We start from the raw sequence: 25,386 nt of genomic DNA on the forward strand, positions 1-25,386 counted from the left end.
TCAAAAATCACAAATCAATCAGTCTGATGTAAAATAAGTAATATTTTGAGGTGCACAAATAAGAGAGTTCTTCAAAGATGAACATTGTATAAAATTGTAGTATGGCACTTAACAATTGCCAACTTTCGTATTTGAAGATAGGTATTACAATAAACGGTTGTTATATGACTCGTTGATTTCACACTTAGTAATGTGCAAAAGGTACCAAGTTCAAACCTTAAAATTGCACTAAATGGTGCATAGTAGGTGGATGGATAGTATTTTTAATTTTAGCGGAAATGGCTTAAAATCCAATTTCCGCAAGAATTTCCAAGAAATTCGGAGTAATAGTAATTAAAACCCTTGTTTTAAGGCCAGTCATGTTATGCTGTAATAGAAATACTTATTTTAGTATACCTAAATCAAAATACGTAACAAATGTATGAAATGAAAGCACTGATCCAAGTCACAAAATAGTGTATTACTTAATATGCCATTAACTGAAATTAGTGTAAACTATGAGTTATTATGAATATTTGATTATTGGATGGAAAGCAGGTTGTCTCAAGAAATATTTAAGCTTATGTATATGGTTATATATCTGCAGTGCTTGGGAAAAGTGACATAAGTCAGTTTCCACAAACCTTTTTTGATAATTTATTGACAACTTACGGAACATCTGCTCGCTTGGAAAAAAATACATAAGTATTTCTCCCATTACAATAATTCATACAGAAAAAAATCAAATCGACATAAACCAGTGTAAGTCGTCAATAAATTATCAAAAAAGGTTTGTGGAAACTGACTTATGTTACTTTAACTTACGGAACATCTGCTCGCTTGGAAAAAAATACATAAGTATTTCTCCCATTACAATAATTCATACAGAAAAAAATCAAATCGACATAAACCAGTGTAAGTCGTCAATAAATTATCAAAAAAGGTTTGTGGAAACTGACTTATGTTACTTTTCCCAAGCACTGCATTATAATCTACATATAGTATACTAAACCGTAAATAATATCATTTATTTAGGTGGATTATTCCTTCAGTGAAAAGTAGCAAGAAATTCAAATACACTTGTTTTGTGTTTTTAATAGTTATCCAGAAAAACCTTCATTAAAAAAAAAATTAATAGTGCGGTCGTGCAACGCTGTAAGCAGTAGGGAATATCCTGCAGTTTGTTGTATTTCTCCGAACAACCCATTCCCTAGCATGTTTTCAATAGAGGAATGGGAGATGGGAGATCATTATCGTATACATTGCTTTTAAAATCGTAAAATATGATACAGATGATATATTGTTTCATTATTTTGTTTAAACTGCGTTAAAGAACAGATAATGTACAAAATGTTCAATTCATATTAAACAAAATAACTTGGAAAATTTAAAATAAACTCCACAACTTAATTTTAAGTACATGTTGAGAGAACAAATACAGTAAGATACCCGTATTTCAAACGAAATTGAAAAGATTGGGAAATATTTCTATGCTCCCAAATCAATTCTTGATAACATACAGTAAGCAATAATGATCCCTATTTCACATTATAAAAAGAAAATTTTATTATATTTAAAATTTCACAGTATAAAAACAGAAAATACGATATACTTATTTTATGTTGAACGAAATTAAAAATAAAATATTATATTATATATTATTATAATATTTTTAATTTCTACGATTTAATTTTAGTCAAATATCCAATTAATACAGGCAATAAGAAGAGCTTGTCCACATCTGTGGAGTAACGATCAGCGCGTCTGGCCGCGAAACCAGGTGGCCCGGGATCGAATCCCGGTCGGGACAAGTTACCTGGTTGAGGTTTTTTCCGGGGTTTTCTCTCAACCCAATACGAGCAAATGCTGGGTAACTTTCGGTGCTGGACCCCGGACTCATTTCACCGGCATTATCACCTTCATTTCATTCAGACGCTAAATAACCTAGATGTTGATACAGCGTCGTAAAATAAACCAATAAAAAAAAGAAGAGCTTATGTTAAGTTATCTTGCAAATCAACCTAAAATGATAAAAAAGACTTTGTCATACTGCAAGCATTTTCTTCACTCAATTAGCAATAGTTCTCTCACTTTTCAATTTTTAAAGTCATATCCGGCAAATTTATATACAGTAAATCAATTTCTCGAGCTCTCTGTTTGTGTTATGTTTACATTTCTTCTTGTCATCTCCATCTCTCTCACAAGCACAAATTCGAGTTCTTCAGAGTACTTAGGCCACGTATGTCTCCTTTTAGGTATTACCCATTACAGCGTAGTCAGAGTGCATTACGTTTTAAAATTTCCTTGCAGAACGAAAAGTTATATTTGTTCAACCAAATTTCTGCACATCTAAATTTTCGTGCCTGGGAAGGAAACTTTTTTTTGTCCCTTATTCAAATTTATTCTCAATACTTTTCGATTGCAGCGATATTCTACTACTTAATTAACTTAGTATTCCCAGAACATAAATTTTACCAGCAATCTAAAAGTATTGGGAATAAATTTGAATAAGGAACAAAAAAAGAATTTCCTTCCCAAGCAGGATTCGAACAACGAAAGTTTTAGTTACCAATCTATCGTGCTCTGGAGTGAACAAGGCTCTCAAATCAGCTACAAGGATCGTTTTTTTTTTTCCCCCCATAAGTAACGTTATTAATTTCAGGGAGTTATTCTTTAAGACAATTCAAACAAAGAAGTTTAATACAATTTTGCTCGTTTTTTTTAAAATAAAAATGCTTTTATATGAAACATTTCATAGCGTATTTTGGGAAAGCCATTGATTTAATTCCCAATATGCTCATTCAATTTAAGAGAGCAGTATATTATGAGTATAAATTATTCAAAAAAATTAGTTAACTCTTTCAATGTCCAGAAATTTCATCCGAACAAATGTAACTTTTCATTCTGAAAGGGAATTTAAATACTTATGTATTATATATTATATAAACTAAACTATATTATAGCCTATAACATGAGCTATGTCTTACACACTGCCTGATTAATTGACTCATAAAATAACAGTATAAAAACTTACACTAAGTTTCATTTATGACGTACGAATTTTAGAACATAATCACCATAAGCTTCGAGTTAAAAATGCTGCTACTAGTACGTCATGCGGATATATAAACGCTATGATTACTTTGCGTTTTTAGCAAATATTGCAATAGCTGTTCGTTCAGAACACGAAACATTGAATATATTCTGTTTAAAGTATGCTGGACATACTTCTTATTAGCATAATCAATATAATTATTTGTTGATCATAGGGCCATATTCATAGACATTCTTAGCGCGGGCTTCCGGTGGATGATCAGCGAACTAACGTTTTTCGTATTCATAAACCAGTGTTAGCGATATGATATGATATGATGTGATATGATATGATGTGATATGATATGATATGATATGATATGATATGATATGATATGATATGATATGATATGATATGATATGATATGATATGATATGATGTGATGTGATGTGATGTGATGTGATATATGATATGATGTGATGTGATATGATATGATATATGATATGATATGATATGATATGATATGATATGATATGATATGATATGATATGATATGATATGATATGATATGATGTGATGTGATATGATATGATATGATATGATATGATATGATATGATATGATATGATATGATATGATATGATATGATATGATGTTATATGATATTATATGATATAATATATGGTATGATATGATATGATATGATACGATATGATATGATATGATATGATATGATATGATATGATATGATATGATATGATATGATATGATATGATATGATATGATATGAATCCTGTACAATCAATAACCAGGGCTAGTTTAGCACGCTCGTAGCGCGGACTAGCGAAATGTCTATGCATAGCACCCTATGAGATTACAATGCTATCCATGTAGACATTAAGTAGTCCAATATATTAATAAGCAACCTCAAAACCCAGGAATTAAATAACAGCTCTAATAAATCTCATGAAAAAGAAAGTTTCGAACACAATGATTAATAGTTGCAGAGATCTACAGATGATGAAAATGCAGTGTAATACATTTCTCAAAACCACACTTCTAGATTTCACATTCAGAATTTTATCCCGAGAATCTGGGTGTAATAATTTGTGTTGGCTAAGGAGAACTACTCCTCTGAGATAGTTTTGCCAATAATATCGACTTATAAGGACATAGTATGAAATCCTGTCGTGCAGTTTTGTTATTGCTGTAGATTTTCCAGAATATATAATTTCTTTCTTTCACGTGTTAAAACAAGGTTACTGTGTTTACTTTGTTGACTAGTTTGTCTGTTGTAGGCTATTTATTCAACAAGGTAACCTAGTTTTAACACGCGAAAGAAATAAATTTAATATTCCGTAGTGATATAGTGTTAAAAGTTGTGCAGTCAAGTTGAATAAAATATTACTCATTTAAAATACGAGAAGAGATTAATAACATGTACATTTTACCAGCTGACATTCTCTATTCTTTTAGTAAACGTTAATTTTTTCAATTTAAAAATTAATACTAATATTCCCTGATCAGAGAAGAAACCAGTTTCAAATGAGTGTACCTAAACACTACTGGCATGACCTGCATTAAATCATTTGAAAATACAATTTATAGTCCACACCTGTGGAGTAACGGTTAGCACGTCTGGCCGCGAAACCTGGTGGCCCGGGTTCGATTCCCGGTTGGGGCAAGTTACCTGGTTGAGGTTTTTTCCGGGGTTTTCCCTCAACCCAATATGAGTATTATCACCTTCATCTCATTCAGACCATTCAGACGCTAAATAACCTAAGCTGTTGATAAAGCGTCGTAAAATAACCTAATGAAATAAATAAATACAATTTATATGTTGTCCAATACTAATAATATTTTTCTCGTTGTAAATTATTACTAATCTACCTAAATCTTATGCAAGCTCATTTTAATCACTATCATTCCATCGTGGGAAGTTTTTGTGAGTTTTGTGCTGAACAAACCGGCTACTGGAAAAGTGAATTTCGAACATATTTTCGCTCCCTGTAAATATATTCCCGCCACCATTTCGGTATTATTTTATCTTCATATTAGAGGGTTCCGCAAAAAGCACATTAAGCAATTACAATTCTTTGCAAAAAGTAGACTGAATTGTATTTGGCAGATTAATTTATATTAAGCTGTTTAATAAATTTTCAGAAAACTGAGTATATTTTGAAAATTTGTCTATTTTACAGGGTGTTTCTGAGGTGGTGTTACAAACTTTCAGGGATGATGGCGAAGGGCACATGTATCAATTTGAGATAAGGTACCATGATCCGGAAATGACTGAGTCGAAAGTTATAAGCAAAAATAGTTGTGAGGAAATGGAATTGAAATTTGGCACCACATGCCCTCCTTCCCTTAACTTTGGAACAGTAGTGAAAAGACGGTATGGGCCGGATGTCTCCTACGTGGGTACTTGGCTGATAAAATCTGTGAGCTTATCTACTGTTCTCATTGGCTCATCCGTATTCGAAAATCATGTCTGGCTATTCCGCTCTCTCGTACTCCTCCATTTCACTAGGACTCATCGATTGGAGACTGCAACTTGTACACATACACTGCTGTCTACAGACGTGCATATCAGGACCGACCATGTCCGTTACACATTACGCTATCTGCAATGCTTTAGTGTAGTTTCCTGTACCCACCCCTCAGACAGCGCACTGAATGGAATACTGTAAGGAGACAACGTAAACAACGTCAGATGTATGTAGTAGGTGTAAGATGTGTAGATAAATACATATAAATAAGGTGTACAGAGGAATAAAATTATTTCATTTCCACAGAACTATTTTTGCTTGTAACTTTCGACTCGGTAATTTCCGGACCAGGGTATCTGGTATCAAATTGATACATGTGCCCTTCGTCGTCATCCCTGGAAGTTTGCAACACCACCTCGGAAACATCCTGTATAATTCGATCGGTTTTTTGAGAAACCGCATAAGTCAAATCTTAACAAAATTGACTTTATTGCTAATTCCTGTTCTATAGAGATAGATATACATTTCTGAAGAAAAATATCACAAGTCAAACAATATTTCACTTGTGACGTGCGCTTCAAAATTAGGTTTCGCGGAGGAAGGCCCATAAGTCTGTGACAAGGCTGACACAGAATGAACAAAACTATAGCCTAAGCTGTTGTGTTTGATAAATTAATTACTTTGTGTCTAAATTTTGGATTTTCTAGAATAATGTTGTTGTCTTTTGTGTAATATATTATTGTATTACATTTGTTCATGCAGAACTTTATTATTTATGCCCATAGTGATATTTCATACAGCAGTGATGTCAAAGCAAGCGCATTTTTCTGACCTAGACGTCGTGCGCGGGGAGCAAGCGCTAAGTATGGAAAGAGGAAGGGTTGTGTATATAAATAAGCAACCTGTTGGATGAAGAAAACAGTGGTGCACAAACTTCAAACGGAACGTGAAATTTTATGTCGTTATTTTTATATGGCTTCTTTCTGTTTAATATTATCTATATTGTCTGTAAAACAAAAGTACTAACACAGATTTCTTAATATTGCACTTGTGTTTTAAATATTAATAACATAATAGAGAGTTAAGAAGGAATATTCACTTAAATTCCATAGTAGTATAATATTATACTGTATTAAGTGGATGAAACACATCATTCATAAAGAAAGTGATATTGCAAAGAAAGAGATTGAGTATGACATGATAAGTTGGAATTTATATTGATGGTATTTTTAGCCTTACAAAAGTAATCAATAAAGTAATCAAAACAATATTACAGTACAAAGCAAAGTTACCTAGGTACTGTATCTGTTTTAAGTGTAACTAATATTACATAACAAAACTCTTATCGCATTATGCTTTTAAAGTGATATCGGTGAGCATCTTCCTATCATCGGAATATTAAATTATTTTCTCGAAATCTGCTGAAGCTATAGAGCTGACATTTTTACAACACATGGGCACGCATGTTTTGCTTATGATGTAATAGTAGTTGCTTTGTTAATTCATTTCCTTACAAACAATATGCATGCCAATATTTTCAAAATTTTCAATATACTATCTTCAGTAATACGTATATACGATATATTAGATTTACGAAAACATTTTAAGGCTACTAAATAAATAGACTTATACCTGAAAATTTCACTTTCCTATACGAAAATTTGAGAAAATATTTTTTTTTAAATAAAAAAATCAAACTTGTGAAAAATGAGCATTCAAATTAAAACTTACATTCTTATAATGCACTTATACTTCTCAGGCAAATCTAAAACTTAACATGGATACAGTTTTAATAAGTTCTCTTCCCTTTATCTACTGAATCAGTGCTGGCCATCCCTGAATATAGCTCGACCAAGCGGCACATACTACTTCTTTCGTCTGTCTCTTTCCTTTCCGTTGTGAAGCGCTCAGGCTCTCCTGGGCTCTAAAGCGCGCGCTTGCTCCTATGGGCATCAATTGACATAACTGGGTTAGAGTAAAATTGGTTCACATGGAGCATAAATTATTAAGTCACCTTCTAAATATTGGTTTTGAGATTCAAATTCGTATTATTTTTAACCAAATTTTAATTCAATTCATGAAATAATGAGGTTGTCTTGTTAAATCTTTACCAGAGTTTTAGAAACCCCATTAGTCAAATATTTTAAACTTGAATATTGTGTCATATTCTATTTAAAAAATATTCTTCTGTGTGCAGAAATGTTCGTTAAGTTTGTACCAACATTTTCTATTTCAAATATTCCTCTTAACTCATGCATTTATTTTAAAGAGTTTTTTGTGTTTCCCCAAAATTTTGTATTTCATGATTTAAGGTGCTTCTCAAAAAACCGATCCAATTGTTATGTCCACCACAAATTTTATATTATAATCTGTTGGAGAGCTAAATCTGATTTTCTTAATGTCATACCGCCAGCTACGACCTGACCGTTTGTAAAATATCGTACAAATCACCAATGTTTAAAATGTATTTAATTACTTTATGTGTAATATTTTTTTTATTTATATAATATCTTTTGTACATTATTTTTTACAAATAACATTATGTAATTATTTTTAAAACAATTAAGAGATGTTTATTTAATAACTTTGTTTAATTCTTTCGATTTAACAAAGATTTTCATTTATATAAATGGAAGTCTAATCTGATAAATTATCCAGCATGAATAATACATCTGTTTGCTGTTTAATATTTAACTTATAAGTCACATTATCAGTTTCAAGTGTAATATATTATTATTGTTATAATAATAATAATAATAATAATAATAATAATAATAATAATAATAATAATAATAATAATTATTATTATTATTATTATTATTATTTGTCATTTCGTCATTATCTTTTCTTTTATTTGTATTTGTTTGATATATGCTCTTTAGTGTTCCCTTGTAATCCTGTTGATCCTCTATTGGAATTTAATGTGATTTTCATTATTTACTGTCACTGTTTGTATTTGTATGCGCTGGCAGGATAGAAGAGAAGGCTGTATGGCCTTGATCCTGTCAGATTAAATAAATAAATAAATAAAATAATTGAAAGCTATTACTTTTTGAGCGACATTATTTTCTGATAACTTAATTTTTTATTCAGTTTCGTGTAAGGGACGCCATATACTTCCGAAGACATTCTAATGCTTAATTTTCCTAATTTTAAAGCTTCCACACCATTACAAAGGTACATTGAGTTGCAGTTGCACTTTTTTCTTAGTCCTAGCTTCTTTGCATATACCCATATTGTTGAATTTATTCTACAACGTAACGAAAATTAAGTAAAGGAGCATAACTTAGTAACAAAATTAATCCCAACCATAAATTAGCAGCTTCTTTCTTATAAACGCGCGTGATCGGAGTCCAAAACAAAACACTGCATTAAAGGGGCATAAAATAAAAACGAAAACTTTTTTCCCCTTTCACTATTCCTTTATAGTATGATGCAATTTAATTTGGTACGTATAAAAATGCTATGCTACGTTAAATATAATATGGTTGATCGCTTTTATATCACCTTTATAAAGGCAAACACGCTTTGAACTATTCAAGTGGGAAAATCGTCATATATAGGTTATTTTGACAAATTTTATGTATATTTTTAATTTATATGAGACATTGTTATGTATTATTTGTTAGTTTGTATTTCACAAAAGATTATTGCAAGCTTGTTCATTCATTCATTCATTTATTTTATTCCATAGATCTTACATGAGCAATGAAGCTTTAAGATGTGGAACATGTCAACATTTTACAATATTACAATTACAATTTTTACAAATTTTTATAGTTTTACAATTTAGTAATTTTCTACAATTTTTACAATGTTGTACAATTTTTTTTTTACATTTTGGCGAGATGTAGTGAGATGAGATGAGGTCCGAGGATTCGCCAAAATATTACCCGGCATTTGCCTTTTCGTTGGGGGAAACCTCGGAAAAACCCAACCAGGTAATCAAATCAAAGGGGGTAATCAAATCAAAGGTGTTGATGCCAAGGACTCGCCATAGACCATCCGGCTTCAGTCCCACGGCTGTGGAAAACCTCCGAAGAAACCAAAGTCCAAAGGGGGATCCAACCCAAGCCCGAACGCAGCTCCGGAACAGCAGCCCAGCGAGTCTGCCGACTGAGCTACATCGATGGCTCTACTAAAAGTATACAATACATAGCCAATCAGATTATTAAATTTACAAACGCAAACGATCATTCATAAGTTGAGCTATATTATAATACAAAACAATTTAATTAAATTTAAGGCATAAACAATTCAACCAGTTGTGATATACAGAAATTGATAATACATATCATGCAAACTACTTCAAATTACAAACACAAACAATTTATCAGTAGAGCTATATAGATTACTATTCAATTTAAAGCATATACAATTCATCGGCCAAAACTATACAAATATATACAATACAAAGTAGCATACTTTCATTAAGCTATACAAATTTGTGCAATTAATATCAAGTAGATTAATTCAATTTATAATCATAAACAATTCATCAGTTGAGCTATACATATTACCATTCAATTTACAGTAGGTCTATATACAATTCCTCAGTAGAGCTACACAGACTAGTAATCATTTTAAGAACATATACAATTCATCAGCCAAACTATACAAACATATACAATCAAATTAGTTCAATTTACAAACTTATTTTCGTTAAGCTATACAATTCATATGAAGTAGATTTATCCAATTTATAAGCTTAAACAATTCATCAGTTGACCTATACAGTATACTATTCAATTTACAGTACATACAATTCATCAGTTATGCTAAACAAAAAATACAATATATAGTAAACAGATTAAGTCAATATAAAAACATATTTTAGTTGAGCTATATAAAATTGTACATGTCATTTAAGTAGAATAATTCAATTCACAAGCATAAACAATTCATCAATTGTGTAGAAGTTATGAGTATGTAGAAATTTGGTTAATTCTTTTCTGAACCTTTTCTCGTTGTTCTTCAAATCTTTAAGATAATTAGGCAGTGCATTGAAGACTGTTATACATGAATAGCGAACTCCTTTTTTAAAACAGCTTAGACTAACAGAGGATAGATGAAGATCTGATTTATGTCTTGTATTAAAATGATGAATGTCTTGATTAGTACTGAATTTATCTTGGTTCTTAATATACAGCATCATTAGGGAAAGAATGTATTCACAAGGTAAAGTCAAGATTTCTAAGTTTCGGAAAATATTTTTACATGAGGTCCTTTTATGCACACCGGCCATTATTCTTATAGCTTTCTTTTGTAAAACAAAAACGTGTTTAGCTTCAGACGAGTTACCCCAGAATATTAATCCATATTTCATTACAGAGTGAAAATATGCAAAGTATGACATTTTAAGTAAGTTTATATCACCAATAGTAGATAAGGATCTTAATGCATAACAGATATATCATATTTCCTGTACTTTTGATAATTTTTTTTAATTCTAAGTAGGTCACTCCAAAGTAATGCAACATACTTTTTAAGGAGTCATGCTTCATTCAACATATGGTTGAGAATAAAGGAACATGAATAGAAATAGTTTGTACGAAATGGAAATATAAAAATTTGAGATTTATCCGTCGAAGAGGTGGAAAAATTCAAATATCTTGGAGCAACATTAACAAATATAAATGACACTCGGGACGAAATTAAACGCAGAATAAGCGTTGGAAATGCGTGTTATTATTCGGCTGAGAAGCTTTTGTCATCTAGTCTGCTGTAAAAAAAAACTGAAAGTTAGAATTTATAAAAAAAGTTATATTACCTGTTGTTGTTTATGGTTGTGAAATTTGGACTGTCACTTTGAGAGAGAAACAGAATTTAAGGGTGTCTGAGAATAAGATTCTTAGGAAAATATTTGAGGCTAAGAGGGATGAAGTTACAGGAGGATGGAGAAAGTTACACAACGCAGAACTGCACTCATTGTATTCTTCACCTGACATAATTAGGAACATTAAATCCAGACGTTTGAGATGGGCAGGGCATGTAGCACGTATGGGCGAATCCAGAAATGCATATAGAGTGTTAGTTGGGAGGCCGGAGGGAAAAAGACTTTGGGGATGCTGAGACGTAGATGAAAGGATAATATTAAAATAGATTTGAGAGAGGTAGGATATGATGATAGAGACTGGATTAATCTTGCACAGGATAGGGACCGATGGCGGGCTTATGTGAGGGCAGCAATTAACCTGCGATTTCTTTAAAAGCCATTTGTAAGTAAATGAGAATAGAAATAATAGGCAAAGCGGGAATATTGCACAATATATTTTTAGTTTGTTATTTTACGATGCTTTATGAAATACTAGGTTATTTATCTTCGCAAGAACTGGTGACAAGGTGATGGTATTTGGCGAGTTGGAATTGAGAATTGAAAATCGAACCTACATACGACTGCAACTAAGGATCAGTAGACAAACGTGCTACCTCCTGAGCTATTCGAATGCCTAACGCACAAGATGTTACAGAGTTTAAAGACCGATGTCATTTATGAGAATATGTTACTTAACACTATTAAAATATACTACTATATATATTTTTCTCATTAAAATGTTCATCATGACATTAGCGTCATGGCAATCTTTGTCTCAAATTTGTATAATGAGAAATTATTATAGGAAATTAGTATTTGAATACAACAAACTTTATATTGTACGCTAGCAATAAATGCTTTATTGTAACCGTGTTGCACTAGTAGGCCTACTAGACTTTGAATGTTATCTGTTAAATCAATAATGATTGCAGTATCATTTGCACGTAATTTCAAATGCTATCTGTTGTCATGACGACCACTATCGCTATTATCACCTTGTTTATCATTATATAACGGAGTCTCTGCTATGGCTTTATGATTGGACTTCGGTCAGAAGTAGCTCATGCGTTCAATAGAATATGATGATTAGCAGATACCTATATAATTTATTTATTTATTCATTTGCTGTTGAACATAACAGGCAAAGCCCAGTTACAATGTTCACGACTAAGAAATTAATTTATAAAACATAAACAAGGAAAAGGAAACATACACTTATTAAAAACTGAAACAAAATAGAAATAAGAGAAAGAAAAAAAGAGAAATTGAAATAAGGTGTGAAAGTAGCTTCAAATTAACTAACAACAATATTCTGTAAAATATGATAACAAATAATTCTGTATCTAGAGAAATTCGTATTGAAAATATCATCATTAAGATGAGGATGTAATTTATTGTATAACTGTAACATTTGGAAAACTGGGGAATTTTTGTGGGATTCAGTATTTGTCCTTGGTATGTAAAATAAATTTCGGAATTTCGTTTTAAGCTTAGGTGCATATAATGTTATATAATAAAATAAACAAACACAGTCCAACTTATTGTTAATAATTTTATAAAGAAAGTTTAAAGATTGACAATTTCGTCGAATTTGCAAACTATTAAAATGTAAATGTTGAAGCATTGTAGCATAACTGTCATATGTAGGATAATCATTATAAAGTCTGTAATATAACCATTTTAGAAATTTATTTTGAATTTTTTATAGTAACAGATTATATTTGCTAGTAACTGGGTTCCAGATAACAGCAGCATACTCTAATTTAGATGGAACAATGGAATTATACAAAATTATTATAGTTTTGGCTTTAAATTTACAAGAATTTCTCATAACAAAACCTAAACTTTCATAAGACAAATTTATAATATCATTAATATGACTACGAAATGTAAAATTACTGCTAAACAATATACCTAAATCTTTATGTTCATTTTCTGCTGGTGAAACTTTTGCCTCTATTTTATATGAAAATTGAATTGTATTTTTCAATCTAGAAAAGGTCATAAGTTATGTATACACTTATTAATATTAAATAACAATTTATTATTAATACTCCACATATGTAAGTTTGCAATATCTGTTTGAAGAAGCTTACAATCTGATATAGTTTTGATTTCTTTATACAATTTAATATCATCCGCAAATAATAAAATTTTAGAATGTTGTACACAATTCAAAATATCATTAACAAACAATAAAAACAATAATGGACCACGTTTGGAACCAGAAATTACTGTAAAAGACTTAGAATTATGTCCATGAAAGTTCACAACTAGTACTCTTCCTTTCAAGTAAGATTTAATATACGGTAATATAATATAACATAACCGCCTGAGGTCAAGGGCTGCCGAACATTGAATTCTTTCAAATCCAAGTTAGAAAATTATCTTATGACGAGTTGCCAAACTAACTTACTATTATGACAAGTGTTGTATTGCATGTTTCCACGTTTTCACATTTCTTTTAATGTTCTAATGATATTCAACTTATTTTATATTTTTGTTTTCATATTTTCCGATAATGTTATATCTCTAATGTGATAAGTTGAGCTATATATAATCTTAATTTTCCTTATTGTGTGTACTTAGAAATATTGTATTCACTGTATACTTTGTACTGCACTATTTTAATACTAATATTACTATTATTATTATTATTATTATTATTATTATTATTATTATTATCATCATCATCATCATCATTATTACTATTCTTATTTTATTATCATTATTATTATTATTATTATTATTATGAATAATTGTCTTTTTTTTGTATGCCTCATTTATTTTGACCTGCTGTTCACATATTATTATGCTTTTTTCTTTCTTTCTGTATGTTATATATTATATTATGTCCGATTTCTTCTTATTTGTTGTTTATTTTTTATTATTATTATTATCTTATTCAATTTTGTGTGTAAAATTGTAGTGTAATTTGTAAATTTGTAGTGCTTTTGTAACGCAGTCTTTACTCCTGGTTGAGTGTTAGAGAAGGCCGTATGGCCTTAACTCTGCCAGGTTAAATAAATCATTATTATTATTATTATTATTATTATTATTATTATTATTATTATTAGTCCACCGCTTGGAGTAACGGTTAGCATACCTGACCGTGTAACGCGGGCCCGGGTTCGAATCTAGTTGGGACAACTCATCTGATTGAATTCTGGGTTTTTCCCTTAACCCGTTGAGAGCAGATGCTGAGTAACTTTCTTTGCTGGAACCTAGACTCATTTCGCCGACATTACAGCATCACCTTCATCTCACTCAGACGGTAGATAAACAGAGTAGTTGATAAAACGTCGAAAGTAACCAATTAAAATAACATAGCATAAGATAATTTGTTCAGTCATCTATGTCCGAAGACAGGTTGGAACCTCGTGACACAAATAAGGCATCACTCATGAGGAAACTAAGCCAGGAGATAATGGAGTAGGTTGGTCAGTTCCTTTTCCCATCCATTGCATACATCGCTGACTAGTAACATATTTCACTACACTGGCATTAGATGTATACACACTACTATATTGTTCTTCCTCTGACACATCATATCGTCAAATGAGTTGTATTGTCTGATAATAATAGATGTACGTATCAGCCAGAACCTCAATCAAAGATAATTCATTCATTCATACATAGTGTTCTGCCCAAGGTATTTCAGTATTCTCCAGTCTTTCCTATTTTCCGCCTTCCTCTTAGTCTCCGCATATGCTCTATATATCTTACTGTTGTCTATTATTTGATATCTTCTTTCGTCCTGAACTCTACTCTCCTACACCATTCCTTCCAATGCATCCTTCAGTAGGCAGTTTTTTCTCAGCCTATGTCCCAGCCAATTCCTTTTTCTCTTCCTGATCAGTTTCAGCATTATTCTTTCTTCATCCACTCTTTGCAATACAGCTTCGTTTCTCATTCTGTCTGGTTACCCTCTTCACTTTTCTTTCTATGGTTATCCCATACTGTTCGCAGCTGTCATTTAGCTCCAGTAACATGTCCCTCAGTGTCATCTCCTCTTCTGCTAACAACGCCACAGCATTCAAAGATAATAAAGTACCGTAATGTAATATATAATATCTGCAGTGCTTGGGAAAAGAGACATAAGCATTTCTTCCATTACAATAATTCAGCCGTGGCGAGAACGTGACTCGCGAGACATTGTAGTTCGCAGTGAAAGCTGTGCATTTCGCTTGCTTCTAACCTCCGCCAAACCCTACCCTCTCACTCACTGGAGTCAAACTCCGTTCCATTTGTATTTGTCTCTGACCTGCGAGTGGCATATGTCTTTCTCGAAACCATGTACGAAAGTTCCAAATAGGATGGGAGGACGCATTATTTTGCTGTCAATATGATGAGAATATTAAATGTATGATTTGTTCACAATTATTACGAGGAAAACGGTTGCATAACATAAAACGGCATTATACATGTTACTGATGAAACATTAAAAGCTTAAGTGATATTGTTGTTGTTATCATCATCATCATCTTCATCATCATCATCATCATCATCATCATCATCATCATCATCTCTGTACGTCGACCCTTTTTCAGCAAATGTACTAATAATGCGGTTAGCTCTTCAATTTGAACTCACTGATTTACTATGTGATGTCAAATGAAAGCTAGATGTAAGGACTTGACAAATGTTGAACTTTCAAATCTTTGCCAAAAAATAAATATCCGAAGTTTCGTTGTTTCGCTTGCTCTGTTGAAGCCATGTTCGCTACAACTTCGTTTGTGAAAAATTATTTTCAACAATTAAACTAGTAAAAACCAAATTTAGATCACGACTGACAGACAAATACCTTCGCGATCAACTACGACTGGCAGTAAGTGACATAATTCCTGATTTTAAAACTTTGTCGCAGAGACATTGTGAAGACAGTTAATTTTAGGTTGTGATAATGTGTCCTATGTTTCCTTGTTCATTTCTTTCTTCGTTACACGTACTAAACATTAATTTGTAGCCTTGTACTGTATAAAATTATATTTAAGTTCTTAACGTAAGGAGAGTGAAAATCCGTTAATACGTCAGACAGTTGCTTCACTTCCCCTTCGGGTGTCTGCCTCCCTCCATAGGTGCAATGCACCTTGCAGGTTACACAGTGGCTCGGCGCACGATTACATTTTCGCCACCGCTGCAATAATCCATACAGAAGAAAATCAAATCGACATAACCAGTGTGAAGACAGTTTTTTTTCTTCTCCTGTAAAATTAAAGTTTTTGACTTGTGCCACTTCTTCTGAGCACTACAGATATAATATATGTGATATGATATGATAGACTATGATATGATATGCTTATGATGTGATGTGATGTGATATATGGTATGATATGATATGATATGATATATGATGTGATAGGATATGATATGATATGATATGATATGATATGATATGATATGATATGATATGATATGATATGATATGATATATGATAGGCCTATGATATGATATGAGAACTCGAAAAATATGAGCAGTCAGATAATATGAGCAGTTGGAAGTTCTGTGGCATCAGCGGATATTTTCTCGTCGTTGTAATCGTTGGTAACATTGTTCCGTAGCGTTCTGGTTTGTAAATCAGTTGGACCATGCCGGCATACCCGGAAAGCAGCGGTTTTACGTTTGGAAGGTAAGTCTGTTTGATTATTTTATGACATTGTGAGCCTATAGTTAATGCTATTGTTATTGAAGCACAGACAAATAACATTAGACAGAGGCTGAACGAAATTATGGTTCAATATTGTTGTTGCTGCTCATTGTTTCCGTATGTGAAGTTCGATGTTATATTTAAAGTTTGATGTGTCCTCCTGTCTAGGTAGAAAAAAAATTGCCTGAAAATGTAATATGAGCACGGACAATAAGAGAAATATGGTCAAATGTTTTCCAACAGAGCTAAAATAAGGAACACTTGATGAGTTTTTAATGTATCACTCATTTTAATTAATGCATTAAATTAATACAATTTCTTGAGATAATTACTTTACACTTAATAGTACTAATTCTTAGACTATGCAAAGCTTATGAGAATATTAAAGATAAGAATAACGAAAGCATAAAAACTTACGTACTGCATGTTATTTAATGAAAGCATCCTATATTAATTACAGAAGTGTGTTAAACCTAAGATATTTACATGAAAGTTTGTCAAATCCAAGATTTCATGTTTATGTTATTTTAAAACAATAAACAATATTATAGAGCTGAAGTAGACAGCGGGTTATGGTGAAATGACGTAGTTATATTTCCATGGTTACCGAGTATCTTTACGGTTATATTTATGTACCCATCATAGTGGTATGACTTTTTAATTTGACGGTGACGTTTTCATTATGAATGGAGAATTATACTAGTTATACATTATACTTTTATTTCAACCGTATCCATACCATACAATACAATCTTCAAAGAACGTTAGGCCTGTAGCATAAATTAAAAAAAAATGGATTACTAATATGCATTCATGTATATTCCCTAGTGATAGCAGGAAATGTTTCACAGAAAATTTATTGGCATTTTATTCTCGAATACTTAGAGATATTAGTACGTCTAGCCTAATATTACAAGAAAATAATATAGACTTATTGCAATTATGACACCATTTATAAATCGTAGCATGTACACAAGTGACGGTGAATATGGCAATAATAGACAAAGATGCATTTTAAAGAATGCTTGAATTTAGCCTATATTATGTTCAGTTTCATCATAATTGAATATTAAATTTAAGTGCTGTAATGGTGAAGGTTATTCTGTATATATTATTAACCATATTCTACAACAGCGGTGGCGAAAATGTAATCGTGCGCCGAGCCACTGTGTAACCTGCAAGGTGCATTGCACCTATGGAGGGAGGCGGACACCCGAAGGGGAAGTGAAGCAACTGTCTGACGTATTAACGGGTTTTAATTTTTCTTACGTCAAGCGCTTAAATATAATGTTATACAGTACAAGGCTACAAACTGATGTTTAGTACGTGTAACGAAGAAAGAAATGAACAATGAATGAACAATAGCACAACCTAAAATTAACTGTCTTCAGAATGTCTCTGCGACAAGTTTCAAAATCAGGAATTATATCACTTACTGCCAGTCGTGGTTGATAACGAAGGTATTTGTCTGTCAGTCGTGATCTAAATTTGGTTTTTACAATTTTAATTGTTGAAAATAATTTTTCACAAACGTAAGTTGTAGCGAACATGGCTTCAACAGAGCAAGCGAAAGAACGAAGCTTCGGATACGGTATTTATTTTTTTTTTGGCAAAGATTTGAAAGTTCAACATTTGTCAAGTCCTTACATCTAGCCTTCATTTGACATCACATAGTAAATCAGTGAGTTCAAATTGAAGAGCTAACCGCATTATTCGTACATCTGCTGAAAAAGGATCGGTGTAAGAGATGATGATGATGATGATGATGATGATGATGATGATGATGATGATGATAACAATATCACTTAAGCTTTTAATGTTTCATCAGTAACATGTATAATGCCGTTTTATGTTATACAACCGTTTTCCACGAATACTTGTGAACAAATCATACATTTAATATTCTTATCATATTGGCAGCAAAATAGAAAAAATGCGTTCTTCCATCCTACTTGAAACTTTCGTACATGGTTTCGAGAGAGACATATGCCACTCGCAGGTAAGAGACAAATACAAATGGAACGAGTTTGACTCCAATGAGTGAGAGGGGGGGGGGGGTTGGCGGAGGTTAGAAGCAAGCGAAATGCACAGCTATACTGCGAGCCACAATGTCTCGCGAGTCACTTTCTCGCCACGGCTGTTCTACAATAATCTTCAAATAGAAAGAGGGAATCGTAGGGAGCACGAGACTCATCTTTACTCAAATGTCTCACAAAACGTTCCAAATAATTTAGTTTCTTCATTTGTAAGTCATAACTTCATGAAGAAAGCAATTTAATTATTAAACAATTTTCAACATCACAGTTTTCTATTTTGTTTTGAGCCTGTTGAGCGTGCACATATGCATTGTGCAAAATTATAATTTACCAGAGTGTGTTACTTGTATCTACGTGATGTTGCGTGTATATTAATAATTTAATGATAATAAATTTTATTACACTAATTTTATATTTCTGCGGGCTAAATCAAGGAGGTGCACTATTATCTTTACTTCGCTCTAGAACAGCGGTGACCAAAGCATCTGTATTCACAGACATTCAAACGGGTACGAGGAGTTTCCTGTACATTCCTGTGTGTTTCATTTACGTACTGAAAGCAAGCAGTGGCGGTATCATGTCGCTCTACAAACTCTGTCTCTACAAGCAGTAAGAGGTGGCTTCGTAAAGATGAAAAGGAGAAATTATTTGTTGTTCTGTCGGAAAAATGTAATATGTTTACTTTGCTCAACGGTTTAATTAGGAGTATATAGAACAGGCGTCCTCAGCTGACCGTGTCGCTAGTTATGTGCAGCGGCTCGCCTGCTGTGTAGCGATGTCTGTGCAGGTGCACGGACACAGTTCATTCTCTGTAGTACACAGAGGCGGAACAGAAATGTCAGAAGAAGGGATGTTCGATAGGCCATCCACACCATTCAATTTATTATTATGGGAAGAGTCATTTCTATTTTCTGAAAAGTCGGGAGTGTCCATGTGTTTGGTTTGTGGTAAAGTTCTGAATAACTGAAGGAATTTCAAGCTACAACGATATTATTCGTCCTATCACGCAAATTATTATGAAAAATATAAGGGAGAAGAACGAACCACTCTCATCCAAAAATTACTAATAACTAATGTGTATAATAATAATAATAATAATAATAATAATAATAATAATAATAATAATAATAATTTACACATTCTTTCCCTAACTCTATCGGCACAAAAGTAACTAATTTTTGCAATTCGTTATCTTAAAGTACGTTTAATAAGCTCATTTGGCATTTACTATGTTTCTAGAAATGAAAAATGTTTGTTAGATATACTGTACAGGAAAACAATTCTCTTACATAGGGTGTAGTTTGATGGAGAATAAGTATTGAATATAGTTTATTAATTTTTATTAGTTGTACATATTTGTGCCTTGATTGTCATATAATAATTTAGTTTACCGTTATTGAAAGAAGTAATCATTTATGTTAAACATAAAATTGATGAAACTGTTTCTAGCTTTAGAAATAAAACGGGTCATTAAACTCGGTGTATTATTTGGCTGATTTCAGCATATTTAACCCTTAGTTGGTGAGGTGGGGTTTGTCGAACCCCAACGAAAATACAAACCGCCACTGCTTCTTAAATATTGTGGTGGGGGCTACGACAGCCCAGGTACCTTTCAGTCTGTCTGTTGGCAGTCTGCCAAGTGATTGGACGTGGTATACTGCAGCTGGTGTAAGAAGTTTCGTCATTTTTGTGCATCAGGGGTTCACTATACCCCATCTCATCAGGTACATAACTATTCTAGGTCTCAGCAGTTAGATGCATTTTTGCTTATTATACGGGAATGGTACTTCAATTCGCAAGTGTAATTAGCCCCGAAGTTGTTTCGTGTATCAGTAATGACGTCCTCAAAAGCGACTGTGAATGTGAATGATCCTGGGTTCGAGAACTGGACATATGATATTATTCACAATGATGAGTGTAATTATAGCAGTGATGAAGGTAATACAGTTGCGCCCGATTTTCAAAGCGATCATGATAGTGAGACAGATCAAGACGTCTCTGATACAGAGAATGAATCAGGGGAGGAATCATCAGTTGGCGAAAGCAGATTACCTTAGCTGAAAAGGACTAAAAAGGATCTGAAATTCTACCAAGGGAAAAACAAATTCAAATGGTGAGCGGAATTGCCTAAGGAAAACGTACGCACAAGAAAACACAACACATCTCCCCGGTATAATTGGACCTGCTAAACAGCTTGGAACATGCTGCAGTCACCGTTCATCTTGGGAGCTCTTGTTCAATGAAGAATTATTTGAAGAAGTGATTGTACGGACAAATGAAAACCTAGCACAAGTCAGTCAGAAATTATCTGATCAAAATCGATATGATTACAGAGATATTGATATTATTGAACTCAAAGCTTTCCTAGGAATATTGATGTTTACATCAATCTTCAAATCTAACAATGAGGACCTTGAAGTATTGTTTTCCACAGACGGTACAGGATGGGACATTTTCCGTTGCACAATGTCTGTGAAGCGAGTCTACGCTATTCTATTGTTCCTCTAATTTGTCAATGCTTGTGATAGGAAGGAGAGAAAGAAAACAGATCCCGCTGCTGTCATCTCTTGGGTGTTTGAGAAGTTCATCAATAATTGCCAAGTATGCTATTCCATCGGAGAATATGCATGTGTGGATGAAATGCTTGTGGCATTTAGAGGAAGATGTAAATTCAGAGTTTATATTCCCAAAAAACTTTCTAAGTATGGCATAAAAATAATGGCTCTCAATGCTACAAAGACGCACTACTTGCTAAATGGCTACATCTATTCAGGCAAAGACAGTGATGGAAAAACACTGTCTGAAGCGGAAAGGAATTTCAGAACAACTCAGTCTGTTTTAGATCTCTCTGGGCCCATAAACCACACACACAGGAACATAACAACTGATAGCTGATTTTCATCTATTGAGCTCACTATGGAGTTGAAAAATAGGGAGTTTGACATATGTTGGGACCTTAGGAAAAAATCAGAGGATATACCAATAGAATTTCTATCCTCGAGAAAGAAGGAAGAAATGTCAGCCATCTACGGATTCACCAATGACTTAACTTTGGTTTCATTCGTGCCAAAGAAGAACAAGGCAGTCCTGCTAGTGTCCTCCCTGCACTACATTGAATCTACAGATCCAGTGTCCATGAAGCCAGAAATAATATAGTTCTACAATGGGGAAAAAGAGGCGTAGACGCTCTCGATGAGAAGTGTTCTAAGTACTACACAAGCAGACGCACCAGACGTTGGCCACTTGCTATCTTTTATGCATTGCTGAATCTAAGTCTAGTTAATGCATATGACGTCATCTTCACTGCCTTCTCAGGAAATTCGAAGCAGAAGAGGCGTGACTTTATAAAGTCTCTCGGAAGACAACCGGTAGAACCACACGTGTCTGTTAGAATGCTAAATGGACACCTACCACGTGAATTGCGGCTAAGCATCGACCGAATCCTGAAGAAAACTATTTCTATCGACAGTCTTCCATAACTTGACCGGCAGGTGAGATGTGACAAATGTTCCAGGACAAGTGATAAGAAAACAAGGTTCATGTGTTATGACTGTAAAATACCAATCTGTGGTACATGTGCAGTGAAATATTGTACTGATTGCACTCTATAAATTTGCCTTCATATAAAACAGTGGCGCTTCTCTCCCACTAAGATGTACGTTACTTGTTCAAAAACAGACAGAATATTAGACTGTATTATAATAATTTGACAAAGTGTTGTATTTATAGACAGAAAGTCAATTTTCTGAAAATTTTGTAAATGGATATGTAACATTATGTTTTATGATTACTGACATTAATTTTGTAATTGTCTTTGTGACAGATATGAGCATTAAATAATACACTAACTATTAATGCAAGTTTGTAACTTTTTATTAATGTCAGTTGCCATATTAAGGCCAATTTCCATTGGGGTGTACCAAACCCCACCTCACCAGATACGTCATAACAATATCACCTCACCAGTTAAAAGTTAATGTGTTCGGTTTGTTTACTACTTTGCCAGAAGTATTTAATTATTGCATGTTTCAAATTCTTTAAGTTCTAGGATAAATTTTATTACGTATGTTTCAAATAGAAACACATGGAATGGTGCATAACCAATAGGCTATAAGAATACAAGGGATACCGGACAACGCTTGAATGATTGTATTGGTAGACCGCCACTGAGCCAGTTTAAACTATCATCCCCTCCCCTCCTCAGTACAGCAACTGATTCACGTGTAGACTTGTGCATTGTGCGGCTCCAGCTAGCACGACTGTGCGATCGGTTGACGACGCCTTATAGAGACTCATTAATTGTCACGCTGAATAATGTATTATTATTATTATTATTATTATTATTATTATTATTATTATTATTATTATTATTGACCACTAAGTGTGTGTTTCTACAGGGTGTTTCAAAAATACGGGGCATAATTTCAGGTATGTATTTCCCACATGTAGACAATCAAAATAGTTCATTACAACATGTGTCCGGAAATGCTTTATTTCCGAGTTATGGCCTTCACAACATTGAAATTCACCGGAACGTTTTTCTTTCCGCAGGTCGTTGCCGTCAAAGGAGACATTAAGAGGGTACTCTGACAGTTCATTCCGAGGCGAAGGTTACATTCAGTGTTGTGTAGGCGTTAGACTGTGCGACATGTATTCAAATCAAGAGCTGGTAGAGATACACTTCATGTACGGTAAGGCGGACGGCAATGCTGCGCTGGCTCGTCGTTTGTACCAGGAGAGGTACCCACAGCGACAATGTCCAGATCGGAAGACATTTGTACGTCTCCATTACCGTCTGTGCGAGTATTGAAAATTTAACTCTCCTGGTTTGGGAAGGGGACGACCAAGATCTACAACTCCAGAAGTACAGGAGGAGATTCTGGAGGCTGGTAACATGACTCCTTCTATCAGCACACGAAGGGTAGCGTTGCAAGTCAATGTTCCTCATACAACTGTCTGTAGACTGTTGAAAGAGTATCAATTGTATCCTTATCATTTGCAACGTGTACAGGCCCTGTCACCAGCAGATTACCCTGCACAAGTTAGGTTCTGTCAGTGGTTCTTGCAGCAGTGTGGTGTAAATCCGAACTTTCCTGCCTTAGTATTATTTACAGATGAAGCACAGTTCACACGAGATGGCATAACAAATTTCCACAATCAGCATGTATGGGCGTATGAAAACCCACGTGCAACTGTTCCATCTCATCACCAGGTGCGGTTCTCCCTCAACATGTGGGCAGGTATCATTGGTGATCGATTAGTTGGACCCCATGTACTTGTGAACAGACTTACGGGGCAGGCGTACACAAACTTCCTGGAAAAATCCATACCTCATGTTTTAGAAGACACTCCACTGATCAATCGTCAACACATTCACTTCTTGCATGACGGCGCTCCTGCACACTTCAGTACTTGGATCGAAGGTTTCCTGATCAATGGATAGGTAGAGGTGGCCCAATTGCTTGGCCTCCACGCTCACCTGATCTGAACCCTTTCGATTTCTACTTGTGGGGCCATTTAAAATCATTGGTTTATTCGTCTCCGGTGCCTGATTTGGATTCCCTTCGGAATCGAATTGTGGCATGTTCTGAGGACATACGCAATACCGTAGTTTCCCCTAACTATGGTCCACATTTGTCACATTTTTCTTTGTATATTCAATACTATTCTTCCAGATTAAGTGAAATTTTGGCTTCGGACTCTTGTAAGTGTATATTAAATAAATACTGACATATGTGTTTGAAATTATTTAATTACAAGTGTTGAAAAAATAATAAACATCGGTACATAGTTGTATTCTGAGTTGCCCAACTATGGTCCACTCATATATTCATGCTTGAAAGCATTAGTGGACTATAGCTGGATCTGTAATTATTCGTAAATCAATAAATTGAGTTTCTAATTTAAGGGTAGAAACATAATCTAGCACAGAAATATTTAAAATAAATGAAAAGTACATGGATTCTTTTTATTAGTACACATTCCATAAACACACAATAAACAAGTGAAATCTGAAAGTCCTTTTCCTGCAATAATGAACAACTAGATACACTCACCGGCAAAATGCCGGGCCACCTAAAGTTTCTCAATTTTTTTTATGAGGTGAGAATCAGAAAACCCATTATGAAATGAAGAAAACATTGCTTCCCATAAAAAAATCTTTTTTATTATCACTTGCCCTATTATTTTCAAAGCCAAACAATGGATATAATTAAAAGGTGTAAAAACTTACAAATTGTTTCAATTTCCTTCCAAATGTTCAACTGATTTTGTGGCCACCCAGATGTTACTAATAGCGGATATTGCCTCCCTCAGTAATTGCCGCTTCTTCCTATACCTGAAAAAACAGCTCCATTGTTCTTCACTTCCAAAACTTTCCCTGGCCA

General features: G+C 33.5%; 1 long non-coding RNA gene across 1 annotated transcript in view; it reads left to right on the plus strand.

Moving 5' to 3' along the window:
- The window catches only part of LOC138690972 (uncharacterized), a 443,659-nt gene that overhangs the window by 396,312 nt on the left and 21,961 nt on the right, over positions 1-25,386 (plus strand). The gene's annotated exons all lie outside the window — the stretch shown is intronic.

The sequence above is a fragment of the Periplaneta americana genome, chromosome 16 (assembly GCF_040183065.1).
Source record: "Periplaneta americana isolate PAMFEO1 chromosome 16, P.americana_PAMFEO1_priV1, whole genome shotgun sequence".
Classification (NCBI taxonomy): domain Eukaryota; kingdom Metazoa; phylum Arthropoda; class Insecta; order Blattodea; family Blattidae; genus Periplaneta; species Periplaneta americana.